A 13,729-nucleotide genomic window follows, 5' to 3' on the forward strand; every position below is an offset into this window, starting at 1 on the left:
GCGTAGAGTAGAGTGGCATACAATAAAGTGCTGTAGAGTATAGTGGGTAGAGTACATTAGCAAAGAGTAGAATGGTGTAGAGTGAAATGTGGTAGAGTACAGTGGAGTACAGTTGAGTGGTGTACAGTACAGTGGCATACAGTAGAGTAGCCTAGAGTGAAGTGGGGTAAATTGAAATGTCGTAAAGTGGAACTGTGTAGAGTGGAGTGGTGTAGAGTGGAGTGGCATACAGTGAAGTGGTGTAGAGTGGAGTGGCATAGAGTGGACTACGGTACGGTGTTGTTGCGTAGAGTGGAGTGGCATAGAGTGCAGTGGCATAGAGTAGAGTGGCATAGACTGCAGTTGCATAGAGTGTAGTGGCACAGAGTGGAGTAGCATGGAGTAGAGTGGTCTAGAGTGGAGAGGTTTAGAGTGGAATGGCGAAGAGTGGAGTAGTGTAGAGTGGAGTGGAGTGGCGTAGAGTGGAGTGCTGTAGAGTGGAATGACATGTGGTGGAGTGGCATGGAGTGAAGTAGCAAAGAGTGGAATAGCATAGAGTAGAATGGCATAGAGTGGCGCACACTCGGGCGGGGTAGAGTGGAATAGCATAGAGTCGAGTGGCATAGAGAAGAGTGTTGTACAGGTAAGTGGCGTTGAGTGGAGTGGCATAGAGTAGAATAGCATAGAATGGAGTGATATAGAGTGGAGTGGCATACACTGTAGTGATGTACAGTGGAATGGCATAGAGTGGAGTATCGTAGAGTGCAATAGAATAGCATGGAGGGGCATAGAGTGAAGTGGCATAGAGTGGAATGGCATACAGTGGAGTGTCGTAGAGTGGAGTAGTATACAGTGGGTTGGTGTATAGTGGAGTGGCGCAGAATGGAGTGGCGTAGAGTAGAATAGCATCTAGTGGAGTGGTGTACAGTGAAGTTGCATAGAGTGGTGTGGTGTTGAGTGGAGTGGTGTACAGTGGAATAGTGTAGAATGGAATGGCATGGAGCAGAGTGGAGTGGCGTAGAGTGGAATAGCATACAGTAGTGTGGCGTAGAGTTGAGTGGTGTAGAGTAGAATGGCATAGAGTTGAGGGGCATAGAGTGGAGTGACATAGAGTGGAGTGGCATAGGGTACAGAGGCGTAAGGTGGTGTGATGTAGAGTGCAATGCTGGAAAGTGAAGTGGTGAAGAGTGGAATAGCATACAGTGCTGTGGCGTAGAGTGGAGTGGCATAGAGTGGACGTGTGTAGCATGCAGTGTAATAGAACTGAGTGATGTAGAGTGGAGTGGCGTTGAGCGGAGTGGCATAAAGTGGAGTGGCATAGAGTTGAGTGGCGTTGAGTGCAGTGGCACAGACTAGAATAGCATAAAGTGGAGTGGCATAGAATGGTGTGGAGGAGAGTGGTGTACAGTGGGTGCTGTACAGTACAGTAGCTTTGAGCAGAGTGGCACTGAGTCGAAAAGCATATAGTGGAGTGACATAGAGTGGAGTGGTACAGAGTGGAATAGCTGAGAGTGGAGTGGCACAGAGTGGAATGGCATAGAGTGAAGTGGCATAGACTGAAGTGGCATTGAGGGGAGTGCCATAGAGGGGAGTGGCATATGTTGGGGTGGTGTGGAGTGGAGTGCTGTAGAGTGGAGTACTGTAGAATGGAGTGGCATAGAGTGGAATAGCATACCGTGTCATGGTGTACAGTGGTGTGGCATAGAGTGGAGTAGCGTAGAGTGGAATTGCATAGTGTGCAGTAGCATACAGTGGAGTGACATAGAGCGGAATAGCTTACAATGGGTGGCATACAATGGATTGGCATAGAGTGGAGTGGCAAAGAGTGGACTAGCATAGAGTTGAGTGGTATAGAGGGCAGTGGCATAGAGTAGAATAGTGTACAATGTGGTTGCGTACAGTGGAGTGGCATAGCATAGAGTGGTGTAGAGTGGAGTGGCACAGATTGGAGTGGTGTTCAATAAAGTAGCATTGAGTCAAATAGCATACATTTGAGTGGCAGAGAGAGGAGTAGCATAGAGTGGAGTGGTGTCGAGTGAAGTGGCGTAGAGTGGAGTGGTGTAGAGTGAAATAGCGTGGATTGGAGTGGAATGGAGTGTAGAGGCATAGAATGGAGTGGAGTGGCAAAGAGTGGTGAGAGGTAGAATATAGTGCAAAAGTGTTGTGGGGAGTAGGATAGAGTAGAGTGGCATAGAGTGAAATAGGGTAAAGTCAAGTGGAATAGAATGGAGAGGCGTAGAATGGAGTTCCTTAGAGAGGAGTTGCACCGAGTGAACCAGCTTTGAGTCATGTGGAATAGAGTGGAGAAGCACTGAATAGAGTGGCTTGGAGTGAAGTGGTGTAGAGCCGAGAGGCATAGAGTGGAGTGTAGTGGTATAATTTGGAATAGCATACAGTGTCATACCATACAGTGGAGTGGCATAGGTTAGAATATCTCACCTTGGAGTGGCTTAGAATTGAGTGGAGTGGCTAGAGTGGAGTGGTGTAGAGTGGTGTGCTGCATGGTGGAGTGCGGAGTGTGGAGTGGCATAGATTCTAGTGGTGCACAGTGGAATAGGGTAGAGTAGAGTGGTTTTGGAGTGGGGTATGGCAGAATGCTGTAGAGCGGAGGGACATAGAGTGGGAAAGCATACACTGTTGTGGTGCAGAGTGGAGTGGCGTAAAGTGGAATAGTGTTGAGTGGAGAGGCACACAATGGTGTGACATAGAGTGGAGTGGCAGATACAGGAATAGCGTAGAGTAGAGTGGCGTAGATTGGAATAGCATACAGTGTAGAGGCGTACAGTGGAGTGGCTTAGTATTGAGTGTCATAGGGTGGAATAGCTTGGCATGGCACAGTGTAGAATAAAGTGGCATGGAGTGGAGTGGTGTAGAGTGAAATAGCGTAGAGTGGAGTTGTATACAGTGGAGTGGCATAGAGTAGAATGTTGTAGAGTGGTGTGCCGTAAAGTGGAGTTTTATCCAGTAGAATAGCACAAAGTGGATGAGTGTCAAGTGGAATAGCGTTGAGTGGCATAGGAAGGAGTGGGGAAGAGTGTAGTGTAGAGTGTAGTGTTATGGCTTGTGGTGTAGTGGTAGAGCCTAGTTTAAACAGAATTAGTGTAAAAGTGGCTGAACAGATGTAGAAATTTGGCATGACCATACATTATGGGTTGGAAAGGGTAGTTTTTGATAGTATCTCTAAATTGGTTAAGTAGTGTTAAAGTTAAAAGTCACAAAACACTTAGTTATAAATCGTGCCGCATTATACTGCAGTAACTTCGTGGTATACCGAAGTACATGCCGATCACATATCATTGGCAAATGGCTGTCTTTACAAATGTAAAGTGCCGCCATGTCTTTTTCCCCACATGTTAGGCTGTATGAAAATCAGTTACTTACCTGTAACTGCAGCTCTCCAGTATTGGTATCTTTCATAGATTCACATGCTAGAATCATCCCCGTCGTCGAGGTGGGAGCCTCACGGTAAGTTTAAATACATAAAGCAGTAAGTCAATAAAAGTAAAACAAGTAGGCCCCAATAGGCCTCCTAGAGTATTTTATAGTCTATCCACTTTGTTTTGTGAAAAGACCCAAACTTCAGTATCAACCAATAAGGATTCAGCCCCTCCCAAACACTCCCAACAGAGGCTGAATTCCCTCAGATTTTCTAGTAGGAGTGTGAAGTTTAATATCTGTATAATAGGGGAGCCTCTGAGGGGAGGAGGGTGGGCCGCATGTGAATCTATGAAAGATACCAATACTGGAGAACTGCAGTTACAGGTAAGTAACTAATTTTCTTCTCCAGCATTGGATCTTTCATAGATTCACATGCTTGAATCAGAGTAGCGAGCAGTAATGTCCCCTTAATTAGTGAATTACCTTGACTGTAATTTTATAGTAATTCTTTAAGTGATGTGACTCACATTAGTTCAGCTTTATACCTCCAGCTATACATCTGTATACATATATATATAAATACATATATACATATATACATATATATGCCCAAATTAACAGAAGAGCAATAGAAAAGCTGTGTGGCAGAAAATTTTGACACAATCGGTTTTGTTATTGTTTTGAGGTCTACAACAAGTTAATACAATATAACAAAGCGAATAATTTGAAGCACATTATTAGAGTAAACCACACTGATATAAAATTAGATACTAACAAGAGTAAGAACCAATATCGAACATACCTTGAGTGTGGTGGTGGGATGTGTAAGAGGCTCACCTTAACGAAATAGATCCCTCAGCACTGCCTGTCCCACTGCTGTATCGACGTTATTAGTTTCCTCAAGACAGTAATGCCTTGTAAATGTATGCTGGCTGGACCATGTTGCAGCTCTACAGATGCTATGTAGTGGCACCCCTGCAAAGAGTGCAACTGAAGTGGCTACTGATCTCGTAGAGTGGGCTCTCACTTTGGTGTGGAGCGGTTTACCTGCTTTTGAATGGCAGAATTGAATTGCCAGGCCAATCCATCTTGCTATAGTCTGTTTGGACACTGCGTGCCCCTTTCTTGTTCCGCCAAATGCTACAAATAATTGATCAGAGTGGCGGATGGCTTGCGTTTTCTGTAGATAAAACTTTAAACATCTTTTAATATCAAGGGAATGTAATGTCTTTTCGGCTACTGTTTGCGGATTTGGAAAAAAGGTTTTTAAGATGACTGGTTCATTCAAGTGAAACGTTGAGGGAACTTTCGGGATGAATTTAGGATTTGTTCGCAGGATCACCCCTGAGTTTGTGAATTGGAGGAAAGGCTGTTTGACAGTGAAAGCCTGAATGTCGCTGACTCTTTTGGCTGAAGTAAGGGCTAGCAGTAACGCTGTTTTCCATGCGATGAATTTTAGATCAGCTTTGTGGATTGGCTCAAAAGGAGCTTTCATGAGCTGCATCAACACAACATTCAGGGACCGTAATGGCGGAGGTTTTCTAACTGGCGGGAAGACCCGAAAAAGGCCCTTCATGAATTGCTTGACAATTCTTGTGGAACATAAAGAGACTCTGGGGGTCATTCTGCCAGGGTCGGCGGGAGCACCGCCGACAGGCCGGCGGTGCCCCGCAGGGCATTCTGACCGCGGCGGTTCGGCCGCGGTCAGAAGAGGCAAACCGGCGGTCTCCCGCCGGTTTACCGCTGCCCTTAGAATCCCCCATGGCGGCGCAGCTTGCTGCGCCGCCATGGGGGATTCTGACACCCCCTACCGCCATCCTGTTCCTGGCGGTTCGCCCGCCAGGAACAGGATGGCGGTAGGGGGTGCCGCGGGGCCCCTGGGGGCCCCTGCCGTGCCCATGCCATTGGCATGGGCACGGCAGGGGCCCCCGTAAGAGGGCCCCGAAAAGTATTTCAGTGTCTGCTAAGCAGACACTGAAATACGCGACGGGTGCAACTGCACCCGTCGCACCCCTGCAACTACGCCGGCTCAATTCTAAGCCGGCGTCCTCGTTGCAGGGGCATTTCCTCTGGGCCGGCGGGCGCTCTTTTGGAGAGCGCCCGCCGGCCCAGAGGAAATGTCTGAATGGCCGCCGCGGTCTTTTGACCGCGGTGCGGTCATTCAGCGGCGGTAATCTGGCGGACGGCCTCCGCCGTCCGCCAGGGTCAGAATGAGGCCCTCTGTGTGGTGATCTGCGGTATCTGGAGATTGCTGCCAGATGTACCCGAATGGAGGAATATGAAAGTCCTGACTTTGCCAAGAGCAAGAGATATGGAAGTACCTGTTCTGGAGGAGTGGACAAAGGATGTATATCTTCTGCTGCACACCATATACAAAAACGTTTCCATTTAAGTCTATAGGTTTTATTGGTAGTGTCAGCTCTAGCTTTTGCCAAGATGTCTCTACACTCCGGGGAAATGTTCAGATTCATGTATTCATTGTATTCAGGAGCCAAGCCGACAAATGAAGAGATGACGGAACTGGGTGTCTGACTTGTCCCTGGTGCATCGTTAAAAGAGTCGGACTCTGTCTGAGTCGTAGATGTGGCCGTTCGGAGAGCATGAGGAGCTCCGTGTACCAGACTTGTCTGGGCCATCTGGGAGCTATGAACAGAAGGCGACACCCCTCTGTCTTCAGTTTGTTGATGACTCTCGGAATGAGCGGGATCGGAGGAAAAGCGTAGGCATAAACTCCGGACCATCTCATCGAAAACGCATTCCCCCACGACCCTTTTTGGGGAAGCCAATTTGCATAGAACTGGCATTTCTTGTTTTTGAGAGTGGCAAATAGGTCCAGGTTCGGTTTGCCCCATAATAGAAAAAGGCTGTTGAGAGTTTTTTGGTCTAGCTCCCACTCGTGATAAGGAATCACTGTACTGCTCAGGGTGTCTGCTAGAACGTTGGTTTGCCCTGGCACATGCTCCGCCTTGAGTGAAATATTGTGCTTGATGGCCCATGTCCATATTTGCTGTGCTAGCTGCGAGAGTTGTAGGGATCTCGTACCTCCTTGCTTGTTTAGATAAAACATGCTGGTTGTGTTGTCTGTCCTGATTAAGACGCTTGAATTTTGTATCTTTGGCAAGAAAGATTTTAGAGCTAAGTGTATTGCCTTGAGTTCTAGGTAATTGATGTGGAGCCGAACCTCTTTCGCATTCCAGGTTCCGCTGATTTGCAGGTCCTGGCAATGTGCACCACATCCCTCGAGAGAGGCATCCGTTGTTACTATGTAACTGGGTGTTTGAAGAAGGAATGACAGTCCGTTTGACAAATTGGTTAGAGTCGCCCACCACCTCATGGTGTTTTTCATTAGAGGCGTTATGTGGATGTTGTCTTCGAAGGAACCGTTGATTTGGGTCCATTGTATGTCCAATTGCTCTTGCAGGGGTCACATATGGAGCCTGCAATCTGGGACTAGCGGAATGCATGATGAGATCATCCCTAGCAATTTTTAAGATGCGGACTGAAACAAACTTTTTTCTGAAGAGCCTGTCTGCCAAGGAGGTTAACTTTTGTTTCCTCTTGTGAGATGGGTACGCTTTGTTGCGGACTGTGTCTAGTATTGCTCCCAAGAAGTTTAATACGTGTTTGGGGTGGAGCTGAGATTTCTGGTAGTTGACTACAAACCCCAGGCTGTGTAACAGTCGAAGGCAATAGGAAATATGACTTATTACTTGCGACTTTGAGGGTGCCTTTATAAGCCAGTCGTCCAGGTAAGGAAAGACCTGGATACCTGACTGGCGGAGATGTGCTGCTACAGGAGCCAACATTTTTGTGAAGATTCTGGGGGCCGATTTGAGACCGAATGGGAGAACTCGGAATTGGAGGTGCATACTCCCCACTCTGGACCTTAGGAATTTGCGATGGTTGCGATGTATGGGGATATGAAAATAAGCATCCTGGAGGTCTAGGGATGCCATCAGATCTCCAGCATTTAAAAGACGCAGGACACCTTGAAGTGTTACCATCCTGAACGACTGTTTCTTTAGAAACTTGTTCAGTGCTCTCAAGTCCAGGATGGGGCGCCAGTCTCCTGAGGGTTTCTTTACGAGGAAAAAACTGGAGTAGAATCCTCTGTTCTTTTGAGATAAAGGGACTGGTTCTACCGCTCCTTTTCTCAGCATCACTCTTACTTCCTTGAGGAGTTGGTTCATCCTAGGAGGCGGTGGGCCCGATGGAGGAACAATTGGTGGTGTTTGTGTGAATTCCAGAGTATGACCTCTGGCCACTACATCGAGTACCCATCTGTCCGACGTTATAGCCTCCCATTGAGGGAAATAGGAAGTGATGCGACCTCCGACCCTCGATATTGGTGGGTGGGGAAGTGCTGAGATGACCGGCGGGTCATTGTTTTCTGCCCGTATCTCTTCCTCGGGCAGGTCCTCTTCCGCTAGCTGGATGTTTGTAAGCTGCGGCCGGTGGTAACCTATAGTGCTGCTGTTGTTGGTGGTACTGGTGTCGTGATCCTGTGGAGGAAGACTGATATTGGGATCTGTATTGTTGGTATCCACCTCAAAAGGAGTAATTTCCTCTTCCCCTTGCTCCACGAAAAGGTTGTTTTTTATATTGCAGGGTACCTAGGGATTTTGCCGTATCGGTATCCGTTTTGATAGCCTGCAACATGTCATCGACATGTTTCCCAAACAAACTTTCCCCATCAAAAGGCATGTCGAGAACACGACTCTGGACTTCCGGTCTAAATGAAGTAGCCTTAAGCCAGTGAGAGAAATGTCTATTGCGCTGTCTATTATCTCTGCGGATACCCTTTCTCCCTCCTGCAACACCTTTTTTGGTTCCACCTTGACGTCTTCTGGCAGTAGATCTAAAAAGACAGACATGTCTGCCCACATTTGGCGATCGTATCTTCCTAAGATGGCGAGGGAGTTAGCCGCCTTAACTGTGACCGCTGCAACAGAGGAGAATTTTTTGCCGATGTTGTCTAATCTCCTTCCTTCTTTGTCTGTGGGAGACGCTATAGGTGCGGAGGGATTTTTGGAACGTCGCTGAGCCGCCTGACAGAATCAGGTTTTGGCTGTGAGATTAGGCAGGCCGGAGAATCATCTGGGGCCTTGTACTTTTTCTCCAGTCTTGGCATTTGTGAAGGCACTGTTGCCGGATTCTTCATTGCCTTCAAACCCTCCTGCCATAAGAAATCTACAATGGGTATAGCTCTTACCGATCTCTTTGATGGCTCTTTGAAGTTGTACAAAAAACATTTGGTTTCATGAGAAACAATCGAAAGGCCAAAACGTTTTGCCGCCCTCTCTATTAAATTATGAAAGCCTCCTATGTCCTCTGGAGGAGAATCTACCGGACCTGCTGGCGGTGGAGATGGTGTGGGGACGAGATAATCATCCCATTCACTAGCGGCCGAATCTCTTAGCTCACCCTCTTCCCTTTCGTCGTCTGACGAGGGATGAGCTTCCTGAGTTTGGCTAGTTACGGGTATGCTAGCCTGTGGTGTTTCCGAAAGATTAGTAGTGTGGGTTTGCCGAGGTGTCTGGTAGCTTTCAGGTCTAGGTGGCGTGGTCTGAGTTGATGGTGGAAACCTTTTATAGTAGTCATTCAACATATATTGTAGGTCTGCTACTAGTGTGCTAGGCATGGCGAGGGGCGATTGTTGTTCTGCCTGTGGATAGGATGTTGAGGCATAACTAGGCTGGTAATGCTGCTCCTCCTCATCATCAAACTCTTGGCATTTGACGTTGAGTTGGGACGGGCTACTAGCTGCCCCAAACATTCCGTCATTTTGAGAGTATGCATCATCGTCATCATCATCTAAAAGATGTTGTGGTGGGTATGGCAACACTTTACTTGGTGAGGTATGCATTGGCAGGATATTAGACGCCTTGTCCCCCATGGTAATAAGTGAAAGGGGTAAGAACCTGGTGGAGTCGTCCTGATGATATGAAGAATGGTGCGGCGAAGTATCCAGGTAGGTCGATGGCTTATACACTGTTAGTGCTGTGGACGATGTGATCGTCGACGGTTCTCTCGTCGACGGTTCTCTCGTCGACGGTTCCATCACTGACGGCGTCTTTGCTGACGGGTCCTTCGTAGACGGGCCTTTCGTCGACGGGCCCTTCGTCGACGGGCCCTTTATGGACAATGGTTCCTTCGTCGACCGTTGTTTCGTCGACGGATCGTCTGTAGGTGGCGTCGTCGGCAGTGCCTTTTTAAACCTCATTGAGAGGTGCTTCGTAGATGGGAGTGCCCTGGTAGATTGGTGAACCCAGGAGGCCTCCGCCGTCGACGATGTGGTTGCCGACGAAGCTTTCTTAAAAGATTTTGCAGTAATTATTGTCATCGACAATAATGGCGACGACGTCATAATCATCGGTGAGACCGCTGTTGTGAACGTCGACGATACAGTATTAGATATTACCGTCGACACCGTCATCGACGGGGTGGTCGTCGACGGTTGTTTTTTACCTGAAGAGACCTTTTCTGGCTCTTTTTGGGGTGACAGAGACAGGGATGCCTTTTTTGAAGTGCCTTTCCGAAGCAAAGGCGTAGTAGGCTCTGAATGAACCTTTTTTGGCAAATGCTTTAGTGTCTCTGAGTGGGAAACATCCTTTTTTGTCTCAGTAGAGACTTGTTTTGCCTTTTTGGGCACCTTCCTTGGTGGCTCATCAGACCCTCTACTTCTCTCACCTGTTCTTTTGTGAGGGCGAGAAGCCTGTGATGACGCTTCACTGTCGTCTGAGGAAGGATGTTCTATGGCTTTCTGTTTTTGCAGCCATAAGAGAAGTCTACCCTCACGGTCCTTGAGGGTTTTTTGACTAAAGGTGCGACAGATTTTGCAGTCTCTCACCTTGTGCTCTGGATGGAGGCAGTAGATACACTTCTTGTGGGGGTCATCAACATGCAGTCTCTTCTTCCCACAATTGTCACAGTCTCTGAACAGACCCTTCTTTGCCTTTTCAGACATGGTAAAGCTGTAGAGCTAGTTTTCTGAGAGAAACAATCTTCAGTCAGAAATAAGGGAAAAAAAAACAACTGAGCAGAGCTCAGGGAGACTCCCTTCACACGACGTGCGGTAGAAAATCTGGGGGAATTCAGCCTCTGTTGCGAGTGTTTGGGAGGGGCTGAATCCTGATTGGTTGATACTGAAGTTTGGGTCTTTTCACAAAACAAAGTGGATAGACTATAAAATACTCTAGGAGGCCTATTGGGGCCTACTTGTTTTACTTTTATTGACTTACTGCTTTATGTATTTAAACTTACCGTGAGGCTCCCACCTCGACGACGGGGATGATTCAAGCATGTGAATCTATGAAAGATCCAGTGCTGGAGAATCTGGGTTATAGCCTTAAATATAGGTAAGCAGTAGTTTTTATAGTTGTTCCACTGTTCCACTATTTTCACTTTATTGAAGGTGAAATAGTTAGGGAAATTCTTTTATATTTTCCAATATATTTTTTAAACTGGTTATGGAGTACCGTGCTACCATCCTACAAAGTACAGTGGTAGTTACAGTAAAAATAAAACAGAAATCTAGTAGTATGCTATATTTGTGAAATATAGTGTAGTACAGTTTATTTTTTACATTTTTTTAAATAGTAGTGCAGTACTTTGTAGGTAGTATTGCAGTACTCAAAAATTGAAAATATACTGTAGTACATGATATTTGTGAAATATAGTGTAGTACAGTGCATTTAAAAAACAATTTACATATTTTTTTTCAAATTGTTTTAGGTTCTGTGGTGTTTCCTATGTGGTGCTGCTATACTCCGTTACCTCTTTTTTTAAAATGTACAGAAACATACAAATAATGTTCCCTATCTATGACCACTGTAATACAATGGTAATAGGTAGGGAAAAATAAAAAAACGACTATTTACCTTTATCTAAGCCCTAACCTAGAACAGAGCCAAAGTTTGGTAAAAACAACATGGCTGCCTTTTACTTTTGTAAAGGCAGCCATTAGCCAATCATATACAGCCTTGTCATTGATAAGTACCTCAAAATGACCATGGTATACCACGGCCTGCGATAGCTCTAAGTTGTAATGCCTTCTAGGCTTAAAAATACATCACCACTAACCTTTAATACCAAAAAGGAACATCTACACACCATAAAATGTATGCGTCACACATACCATTGAAATCTGATCTCCCGTTTTCCCGCTATGCCCGAGTACAAAGTCTATGGAAAACGCATTGCTGGAAAAACGCATTTTGGGACCCCCCTTTTTTCTTTGCACTTCCTTGAGGAATCAATGTGACACTTTGCATTGTCCACCAATGCAGAAAAAACAATAGGTCTGCAATGTTTTGTGGAGGTTCGTCAAAAAAGCGAAAATCTGACGATTTCCTATTTCTGGGAATCCTCACTATAACTACAGTGTAGCTACAGCCACTCTGTAATATATGTTATGTGTGATTTTTGGGCAGAGAGGTCTAACATTACGTAAGGGAGAGCATTATGCCCATTATGCCACTGATGTAGACAATGAGGACTGGCTGTCCAAGAACATGTATGCAAGTAGTAGGGGATCACATACCTCGAGGGAAGAGGAGTAACTGAAAATAAATGTGCAGTGGAGAAAGATAGTCTGATGCACAAAGGGCTAGAGAAGAAGATGGCTGTTGATAAATATGTTGGTTAAACATGCCCAACGATTGCCCCTGGATGTGGGCAAAGAGTAGGTGCCTATGAATTTGGTTGTGGGGTTAAGATGGAGTAGTTGGTTATAAGCTATAGGGCAGGCTGGGCTAAAAGAAAAGAGTACTGATGCCCGTGGTGTATTGCAGGAGAACCAATTTCCACACACTTCAGATTTATGACATATGCTAGTTCCACAATACAGACACTGTCTTCTTTGAATTATCTACATTATGAAAGACATTTGAATAACATGAACAATAATATGAACTACTAAAAAGGTACCTAGGTCCTAGTGAGGTTGGTGGAAAGGGTACTAATGTGTGCTGCAGTATCCTGCCCCCAAACCAACAGTCCATCCCCTCTATTTAGAATCAGACGGACCATCATGTTTTCGCTGGTGGTGTCCCCTCTGGCTCTGCAAGTGGCCTGATGAAAACGAGGCTGTCAGTGTAGGTGTAAAATACTATGCTCTATTTCAGAGTTTGGTCTGATGTACTTTTTTCAGTTCTGGTCTACTAGGGAATGGCAAGCAGTCCAGAACAGAAAAAAAGAAAATTACCCACACAAACTTGAAGATAACTGACAGGATGTCATTCATCCGTATTTTTTAATCTCTAAACATGGCAGGAGGTAGCCTGCCAGGGTGGCGGAGGTAATGACTTCTGCCACCCTGGCAGACTTCTGCCAAACTCTAAATGAGGACCATAGTCAGAAACACTGAATTCAATACCATGAAAACTGTACTCCGCTAACAAAAAGTACAAAACCTCTTGTTTCAGGACAAAGAGTTCAATAATAGGGGAATCCCAGGCTAGATTGGGCACCTTATATATACCACTAACTACCAACAACTACCTTTGAGAAATAAAATCAACCAATTACACCTCTAATCCCTGACTCGAGCACCCCTGCCTCAGCACCGTTAATAAACCTTTCATTTTTTGCACTTTCTTATTTTCAGTGTTTAGCCAAAATATCAGGAAAAAAATATTGTGTGGACAAAATATTGTATCAAGAATATCAGGCACACAAATATAGTGAGGGGAAGTTTTGATGAGTAAGCAAAGTTTCACTCTATATTTTGTACCTGATGATGATGATGCACTCTGTCTTACCACCACTGTCTTAATGCGCCATTCCATGATGGGAATTCTTTTCAACCAGGGGTAGTGTCACTCATTTGGCACCTGATATAGGCTAAGTTTGGTTAAATTTGTCTCAGTTCTTGTTAAAAATCAAGCGTATCAGAAGCGCCTAAGGAAGGCACATTCCATATCCTGCTTACCCCACGTCTTCAAATACCTAATCAGACACTCATCTGCGATAATTCATCCCAGGAATAGCAAATGTGCAGCAAAGCTGTACTACTGGCCAATTGCATAATATTTAAATGCCAAACAAGATTACAATTAAAAACAATTTCAACAAGGCACGTTAGGTGAACCCCTCATTTGAAGCCACGGTTTCCATAAGTATAACATTGCATAAGTTTTTTGCTAAACCTGAGGAACAGTATGTGAAATAAAACAGGGGTGTGCAAATGTGGTTTGCCAATGTCACCACTGAACATGTCCATGTGAACCAGTTTCCTGTGGCCAAATATAGAGCAAAATCTCATGAAATTTCCCGAATTTTACATTTCGTGAATTGCGCCAACACAATTAAAATGTCGGTGGTGTAATTAAAATGTGCCCAGGCATAAACATATTGTGATTGAAGCTGCACA

At 45.6% G+C, this 13,729-nt stretch overlaps 1 protein-coding gene across 4 annotated transcripts in view; it reads right to left on the bottom strand.

The window, feature by feature from the left end:
• Positions 1–13,729, bottom strand: part of LTBP4 (latent transforming growth factor beta binding protein 4) — a 922,370-nt gene that overhangs the window by 116,429 nt on the left and 792,212 nt on the right. The gene's annotated exons all lie outside the window — the stretch shown is intronic.

This window comes from Pleurodeles waltl, chromosome 9 (assembly GCF_031143425.1).
Source record: "Pleurodeles waltl isolate 20211129_DDA chromosome 9, aPleWal1.hap1.20221129, whole genome shotgun sequence".
In the NCBI taxonomy this organism is placed as follows: Eukaryota; Metazoa; Chordata; class Amphibia; order Caudata; family Salamandridae; genus Pleurodeles; species Pleurodeles waltl.